General features: G+C 41.9%; 1 pseudogene; it reads right to left on the bottom strand.

Annotated features, from left to right (window-relative positions):
• Positions 1-2,099: 2,099 nt before the first annotated feature.
• Positions 2,100-8,784, bottom strand: LOC102874778 (annotated as a pseudogene).
• Positions 8,785-9,302: the final 518 nt, after the last annotated feature.

The raw sequence follows: 9,302 nt of genomic DNA, 5'->3' as shown, positions 1-9,302 counted from the left end.
GGAGTTTGGCAAGGGCCAGAGCAAAGGTGCCTTGGGCACTGAGAAGAATGGAACCCGTGGAGAGCAGGGAGCTCCCAGGATAGGCACCTGCATCCAGAGCCGAGTGGGGTACTGACACAGCCCGAGAGCCCAGCAGCTGCTTCCTGGTGTCCCGGAGGGATTCTCTAGGTCCTGAGGGCTCAACTCCAAATGCAAAGCAATACCTTGGGGCTGGAGACCTTGGCTGTGATTCCTGCAAACCCACAGCGGGGCTGGACAGACAGACGCTCAGGCTGCAGCAAGGATGAAGAACTTGGAGCAAAGCTCACCCCATCCCTACATGACCCGAGATTCTCTCATAGACCACCCGTACAAGCCAGCTCCAGCTCAGACTCACCGTCCTCTGGGTCCTCCCAACTTCCTGGAGAGCGGTGCCCGGGGGCTGTGCAGGTAGAGCTTCTGAAGGTGTCCTATCCACCCCTGCCCGGGGAGGCCGAGAGCCCTGGATAGCCCAATCTCGGGAGGTAGGGTCAAACTGCCAACTTTGTCAACAGGTAACAATGGCAACTGCAGGCGTCCGGCATCTACTCCAAGCACCACTGCCCATGCACACAGCCAGGCTGGTGTCACCCACATTCTGAGTCCCCGATCAGCTCGTGTGTGGGGGGCTCACGGTCTCATCTTCAGCACGCACATCTGCAGTGACAATGTCAGCTCCACACGGTGCTCTACACATGATGCTTACAACACTTTTATCATATTTGGTCTTTAGGTAAATAAGAAATGTTTTAAAATTGCCTAAATATACAATTCTGAGCTGTTTCATTCCATGGGGTTGGGGTGTTCTTCTCTTAAAAAATAATTAAATACCAAAATAACTACCTTTAAATAAATAATGTTATGATGATGACATTAAAAAAAAAAATCACAACGTGGCTGACCCCCAGCATGGGTGGCTCCAGCCTCCTCCCCAGGGCTCTCTGGGAAGAGGTGCTTTTTTCAGGGGGGGGGGGGCAGGTAGGCTGCGGTCACCTGAGGCGTCACTGCTCCTCACCTGGCCACCTTCCTGCGCTCACAGGTGAGGGGTCAGCTAGGTACTGGCTGCAGTTCTCAAAGTCCAAGGGTTCTGACTGTGGATCAGAAACACCTCAGCATTCAGACATGGACTGCTGCACTGGCCTCCCAGGCCTGGCGACTGCGGCCCTGGCCGTTGTCCCGGGACCTGGATGAACACTCAGGTGGGTCCAGAGCCGGGGATGACACAAAATGAAGACAGTATCAGGAGAGAGCTGAGATCTGTGAGGCAGGAAAGAGTGCGTGGGAAATGATGGAACCTCCCTCTCCTCCAAGGAGGTGGTCACAGCTCTGTCATTTTGAACATAACGTGAAACTTGTTAAGCCAGTTCTACTCAGAGCAGAGAAGCAGCAACAGAAAATATCAAGAAAGAAATCCCAAGTGCAGCTCTGTTGAGTCCAACAGTCCTTCACCTGTGGCCACTGAGCACTGAGCCGAGGTCCTGTCACATGCAGCCTGGCCTCGGTCACCTCACAGGAGGTGGGTCATTCGTCAGGCAGCTGCCCGCATGCAGCTTCCTCAGAGCTGGTCATCTCAACTCTACTAGGACAGACAAGAGGAGTCTTTCCACAGGCTGGGAACTAACAATAACAGCAGTATCCTTTCTTTTCCCGAGGGGAGATTTCACGTGAACTGCGTGATTCCAAAATTTCCAGCGCAGAAATGGAGTGATCTGAAATGCCAACAACCCCGTTACTTTTAAAAGAAAGGATCCCTTAAAGAGTCTACCTCCTTGTGTGTCAAAACACTGTTCTCAGGGGCTGCCATGGTGGCCTCAGGGGCGGCGGTCCTGACGTGGCTGTGGCTGTGGTGGAAGGAGGCCGCGTTCCCTCAGGGCTCTGCTGTGTCGCTGTCCCCAGGTGCCAGCAGAGTGCCGAGGGAGGAGGCCGTGCTCCGTCAAGGTCTGGCTGTGTGTGGTTTTTTTTCAAGTGTGGGTTGTTTGAGATCAGGGGTCTTAAGGCCACCCGGGTTTGCGTTTTGAGTGCTGAGGGGTCAAGTCCAAGAGCGGCCCCGACCACCGGGAGGATGCCTCCTTTGGCATGTCCTACTTCTGGACGCCCTTGTCCCGCATAGCAGTGGGTGCGTCCACACTCACAGCAATGACGATGCCCTCCCCATCCTCGGTCTTGATTCGCTTCAGTTCTGGCTGCTCTGATGACTCTCCGTTTTGCCGCTTTGTGGGCAGGGACGCCGACGCTGATGCATGGGTCGCCAGCATGTGTAAGGGGCTCGCAGTGGCGCTGGTGACCGGTCCATGGACAGCAGTGGCAACTGGGACCACGTGAGTCCCGTTCTGAGTTACAGTTTTTATCGGTAGCTGGTGTTGGCCTAGCGGTGCCTGCTGTACTATGGTGACCGTCTGCACAGGGGTGGACGGGGATGTCTGGATGACCCGGCCAGTGGTCCCCAGTGGGGTATGGCCAATTGCAGGGAGAGGCTCCACTTTGACTTTCACTTCACGGTGATCCCCATTCTCCTGTGGCTCCACTTTAGGAGGGGTGACCACGGCCGCCTGGGCGACCACTGTCGGTCCAGTGACAGCATATGTGCTTGCTGGTGCTAGCCCGGTGACGCTGGTGACTGCGCCTGCGGGGAGCTGGTGGACCACGTGGACCGTCTGCACGACGGGATGCTGGGAGGTGGAGGTTCTCACGGGGCGGCCACTGCATAGGTGACGGGCTTCATCATCTGTGGGAGCTGCCGCTGCACTGTTATGAGCACTGGCTGGCTGGACAGAGGGGAGCCTGGTGCACTCTGGGCAAAGCGCGCCTCCTGGATGATGGCCAGCTTGGGCTGAGCGCCTCCCCAGCTCGGGCTCCAGGGGGGCTGGTGAGCCTTCTAGTCATACTGTTTTAATAGCAATGGGTATTTTTCCCCAAATTTGAAGCCAGCTACAGATACAATTTTTAAACAAAAAAATTGTTAATCAAAACACTGGCCTTTTCATTTTAAGATTTCTTTTCTGAAGTAGCTGAACTTCTCAAAAATGTATTGCTATCAATCTGGAACTAACTCAAATCTGACCCTTCATTGAGTTCTTTGAGGTTGTAAATCTGATGGGAGATGATTTCCCAGCTTTTTCCAAAGAAGCTGCTGGTGAATTTAAAACATTAGAGAGGTGTGACCTTACCAGTGTAACTCCTATGGACTATGCCACCAGCTTGGAGAAGCTAAGTAAATAGCTTCTAACTAACTTCTTTGTATTCTCTCCAAGTGGTTGAAAGTGTTTCTTATTCAAGCATAGTGTGCTGCACAACCACTCATTTATTCAGAGTTGTCACCAGAATGAGAAAGTATGATAACTCAGTCTCACACTTTTACTGATGGGAAAGTGAGTTATTTAGTTCATTGATTTTTTTTATCTTTGTAACATCTAATTTTCTAAATGACAGTGAACAATGTGGGGTGGGGAATCAAACAAGTTATTATGCTTTTCCATTTTAGGCTAGGTTGTAAAGGTTTTCTTTCATTAATAAGTAGCACAAGTTACCAGTTTACATGTAACAATACATGAAGCATAAGTTTAAATGGTAATTGTCATTAAATATAAACAGTGCAAAAGGTCCATTTAGCTAATAAAAATGCTAAAAGAATTATTAAATTTTCATATAACTCAAAATGTACTGCCATTTCTTGCTCAACTCTTGCAATGTGCAGTTTTGTAAGCAAGTGTCAGAAAAAGTGTGGACTTGAAAACAGAAATGAGGCCAAAAATAAAATGATGAAATTTTGTATACTGAATTACTTATTCTTTGCAAATAACTATAAAAAAATTAAAAATGGTAACTTTACTCATCTCTCACATGAAAGATTACACAGAAACCAGATTAAATACATCTGTGGAAAGAATCATTGGAAACTTTCAATTTCAGCATTTAAATCAGGACAGGTGCTGACTGAAGAGCAGACTATTATGCTCAAAATCAAATTGTTGTTAAATAAAATGAAAATGAGTCTAAAATATCAAAATATGATCTTGACTTTATCTTATCTCAATTTTAAAATCATCTTAAGGATAGACTTGAGCTATTGAACGCAAATTACCTAAGACTAGGTAAATTGTGGAATGACATTAAGGATCTCATCTGTGAAGAAAGCAAAAGATCATTACAAGACAGAGGAGAAAGATAAAATCAAAACGGATGTAGGGAGAGACTGAAAATTCCACTAGAATGTCAAGAAGCTAAAATGAGAGGAAGAAATGGAGAAGTGAAAGAGTCGAATAGAAGATGTCAAAGGATTGCTCGAGAAGAGAAAGTATTATACTGGAATACACAAGAACTGGAATTGGAGGATAAAAAGGGAAGAACTCATTCAGCAAGAACTGACAACTAAATTCAAGCCTCAAGTTGCAATAATGAGATGCACTATGGGAAAAACTTCGAACTTTCAAGGAAACATCGAAAGATGGTGGAACGCAATTATTTCAGAAAGTACTGTATGATCAAGAGCTAATTGGTAATGAAGGAAGAAATTCAAGCTTCACTGAAGGCATTGGCAAAAAAAAAAAAAAACCAAATAAAACCCTATGAATAGATGAAAGACCAATTTATATGTTTCAACTAACAGATGCCATCCTGGAAGTGTTCATAAGGCTACGAAAGGAAATTTGGAGAACAGCTGCTTAGATGACCGACTGGAAAAGATTCGTAATTGTTCTCTTTCTTAAGGAAGATGATCCAACCGACTGGAGAAATTATAAAACAATATAATTAATATCATATGCAAGCAAAATATTCCTGAAGATTATCCAAAAATCACTAGAACAGTACTGTGACAGAAAACTGAAAGAAGTTCAATTTTGTTTTAGAAGAGACCATGGCACCACCAATAAAATTATTCATATAAGATGGAACCTGGCTGAATCTAGAGAATACCGGAAGAATTTCTTTTGCACTTTATTGTCTAGGCATAGACTTTTGACTGTGTGTGTAATAATAAATTACAGCCAAGATTGAGAAAACTGTATTCTTTGATCTTATGCAGGAAATGTTTTAAGTCCTCCTCACTTTCAACAATCAAATTTGTGTTATCTGTATCTGAAAATCCTATGAACAAGATAGGAATATAGTAATAGAGGCAGAGCTAAGATTGGAAGGCACTCAATTATGACCAAGCTATTCCATTGTTTTGAATATACCCCAAGAAAATTAGAACTGAGGTGCCTCAATGGAAACTTGAACACTAATGTTCATAGCAACAGAATCCACCTATGGAAGATCATGGAAGTAGCCCAAATGTCCAACCACAATCAAATGGGTTGAGAAATTATGGTACATTCACACGATGGAATACTACTCACACTCAGGAGCAGTGATTTTGTAAACCACTACCTAACTTGGGAGGCCTTGGAGACCATTATGCTAAATTAATTTACTCAGTTTCATAAGGACAAATACAGTATAAGACTATTATTGTAGAACGCGTATGAGGATCCAAGGAGGGTGAGAGGTGGGGGCAGTGGGGTGAAGATAGATGGGGGGTTCATCATAGGGTCGTGCAATTTGATGGGTGAATGTAGGGGTGAGTAAAGGAAATAGAAAAGACCCAGGGTGAAAAACAACATATATGAACTTTGCAAGTAAACCAGGATAATATAAAAATGTTATTTAAATTAAAACCAGTTATAGGCATTTTTTGAAAGTGGAATTGTGCAATGTGTGAAGTATTAATGTAGAAAAATGGGAAATTATGAAAAGTGAAATGGAATACAAAAAAGATCTTTATTCTAGGCATTATTGAACTGACATGAATTAGCATGAGCCATTTGAATCAGAAAGTCATATGCATGGTCTATTATGCTAGGAATTAAAACCAGAAAGAATGGTGCTGCATTCATAGTGAAAAATAGAATTTCAAGATTGATCCTAAAGTACAATGATTTGAACTACAGGATACTAGCCATATAAATACAGGGGAAATCTGTTAATGCAACAGTTATCTAAATGAATGGACCTACAACTAAAGCTAAAGAGCAGGATATAGAGGATATTTACCAACTTGGCCGTCTGAAATTGACCAAACATGCAACCAAGATGCAATTGCGGAATGCAAGTCTGGAATGCAAAAGTTGGAATAATAAGGCAGAAGTGATAATCAGAAAGCACAATCTTGGCTGGACATAAAATTCTGTATATCCAATGACTTACTCATCATCAACACTTTTCCTCAGCTCAATTTAGATTCTATTTTTAATGCATGTGTTTTATACAATCACTCAAATGAATTGTACTTTATATAAATACTTTTGCTCTGTTATTATCCCATTTGGCCTAATATTATCCCATTTTATAAAATCTCCTTTGAACCTTTCCTCTTCCTTCACCCCCTCATCTGCCCACTAACCTCTGATATTCTACTAAATTCCCTCTTTCTCCCGTTATGCCTCCTTCTCTTTCCCCCTTCCTTTTTAAACATTTATGCACATCTTGCTCAGGTATTTTCTATTTTTATAAAATAGTCTTACACAGTATTTGTCCTTATCAGACAGAGTTATTTTTCACTAAGCATAATGCTCTCTAGAATCTCCCATATTATAGACTATTTTACAAAATCAGTGTTCCTTACTGCTGCATAATATCCCTTTGTCTCAGTGTTGTTGTTGTTGTTATGTGCCATTGAGCAACCTTATGTTCAGCAGCTCTGAAGCCTGCCCTGAGCTAGTCTCCCTGATTCCAATATACCTACTCCCATTGCCCCAATTATTGTATCAATCCATCTCATCCTGGCTGTACTACAATTTCTTAATCCATTCACTTGTTGATGGGCATTTAGGCTGTTAATATATTCTTACTGTTGTGAAATATTGCTGCTACGAACATAGGCATACATAGTTACATCTATATCTCAGTTTACACTTGGACCTCACCCTAGATAACTCTGGAAAGAATAATTGGAGAAGCGCAATATCAATAGTCAAATCCATGCCAGGTGTTGACTGTAGAATAGACCATCAGTTACTCAGGTTCAGGTTCAATTTAAGGCAAAGAAAATGGAAACAACCCAACAAAACCAAAAATATGAATTTCAGGCTATCCCACCTGAATTTAAAGAATCATCTCCAGAATAGTTTTGAGATATTGAACACTAATTATCAAAGAACAGATGGGTTATGGGATCACGTCAAAGATATAATCCATGAAGAGAACAAAAGGTTGTTACACAGAGAAGGAAGAAAAGACCACTATGGATGTCAAAAAGACAATGAGAATTGAAAGAGATTGTCAAGATACCAAAACAAAGGGGATAAATACAGAAGTAAAAGAGAATTATTTCAGAAAATAATTTCAGCATTACGTCAAAGGGTAACTTGAGAAGACAAAGCCAAGTATTATAATGCAATGTACAAAGACTTAGAACTGGAGAACAAAAAGGAAAAGATTCTCATCATTTTTCAAGTTGAAAGAATTGAAAACAAAATTAAAAAACTCGAGTTGCAATAATCAGAAATGCTATAGGTAAATTTTGAATTATTCAGGAAGCTTCAAAAGAAGATAGAAGAAGTACATAGTCACTCTATCAAAAAGAATTGATGGACACTTGAAATTTTCAGGACTACAGCGCATCTGATTCAGACTATAGTCTTTATGATACTTGATATACATTTGAGAGCTGGACAATGAATAAGAATCATGGAAGAACAATTAACGCCTTTAAGCTGTGATTTTGAAGAAGAGTGCTGAACATCTTATGGATGGTCAAAAGAACAAACAGACATGTCTTGGAGAGGGTACAGCCAGAGGTGTTCTTTGGAGGCAATAATGATGAGGCTTCACCTCACACACTTTGGGCATGTTGCTAGGAGGAATATTTTTGGAGAAGGATATGATACAGGGAAGAAAAGGAAGATCTTCAACCAGGTGGATTGACATGGTGACTGTCACTATGAGCTCTTGTGTGTCAGGAAGGGAGAGAACGGTACAGGATAAAACAGGGTTCAGCTCTTTTGTTCATAGAGTCGATATGAGTCATACTTGACTTGATGGCACCTAACAACACCATCATATAAACAAGAGTCAATGATTACAAAGGAAGAAGTTCAAACTGCATTAAAGGCGAAAGAGGTAGAAGAGAAAATTAAAAGTACACTCAGCATCCACAACAATCAAATGTAAGATTTACAAGGTAATAATGGGCATAAATGAATGGCAAAGTATTTTAAATAAAAACCCCACAGACCAAAAAACGATGTACACTGGTGATCATATGAAATACGGGGAGCTCTGGTAGCCTAGTGGCAAAAAGCCACACTGCAATCCTGAAGATATGTGTGGTTCTAGGCCACCAGCTACTCCAGGTGAGAAGGATGACCAGTATCTTCCTTTGTGATTAACTGCCCTGAAAACTACCTAGAGGGTCAGTTATGGTTCAATACCATCTGTGTGGTACACAACAATAACAACAATATGAAACACAATATACATGAATGAAGCACAGTATACGTGAAGTCTCTATGCAAAACAATATAAAATTAAAATAAAATGGAAAATGCTTGTGAAAAGAAATTATGTTGACAGAAGAAAATTCATATATTTATTACCGCCTATTAATAAGTTTTGCCCTTTCTTTTTAAAATTATTATGGTTCAAAGTATCTCAAACTCTTTCCTTTTCATTGAGCTTAGAAGGGTTTTTTTGAGACACATTCCATGGTCCAATCACTGGTGCCTGCTTACAGTTGTTCCTCTTCCTCTGGGTTTTCACACCTGAGGGCTCAGTCTCAGTTGCCATATTTGCTCGTCTAAATCTTATTGTATATAGGGTTTTTTTAAGGTCTCCTATTTCAGAAGTGGATGGCCAATCCTGATCCTTCTTCCTAGTTTGTCTTAATTTGAATGCTCAGATTTAGAACATTATCTGACAGACAAGCATTTTACAGAAAAGAGCGCATTAAAGAAATTTCTTAATTGTAAAGATAATCAATAGATTAGATTCAGTGTTGTCCCCACCCTTGGCACATGTGTTTTGATCCATCATTTTCCTGCTCCATCAGCATTCATTTCTACTCCTACCTACTCCACTCAACACATATCTCCCCTATCCAGCCCTTGATGTGATAGCTTATATCTCAATCTTTCTGGCCTCTGGGACTCCAAACACCTCAAGCTGCTGCCAAAAATAAAAAAGCTTAATTGCATTGGAAAATTCTTCTGTCAGAGACCTCTGCTAAGAACTGAAGAGCAATGATGTCACTCTGGAGACCAAGGTGTGTATGATCCAGGTGATGGTCTTTGCAATTACTTGTTATT

Source organism: Elephantulus edwardii, unplaced genomic scaffold, assembly GCF_000299155.1.
Source record: "Elephantulus edwardii isolate Elephantulus edwardi_28Jun2011 unplaced genomic scaffold, EleEdw1.0 scaffold00020, whole genome shotgun sequence".
Taxonomy (NCBI): Eukaryota; Metazoa; Chordata; class Mammalia; order Macroscelidea; family Macroscelididae; genus Elephantulus; species Elephantulus edwardii.
The sequence above is the reverse complement of the archived record's forward strand: the minus strand, read 5'-3'. Positions and strand labels throughout refer to the sequence as shown.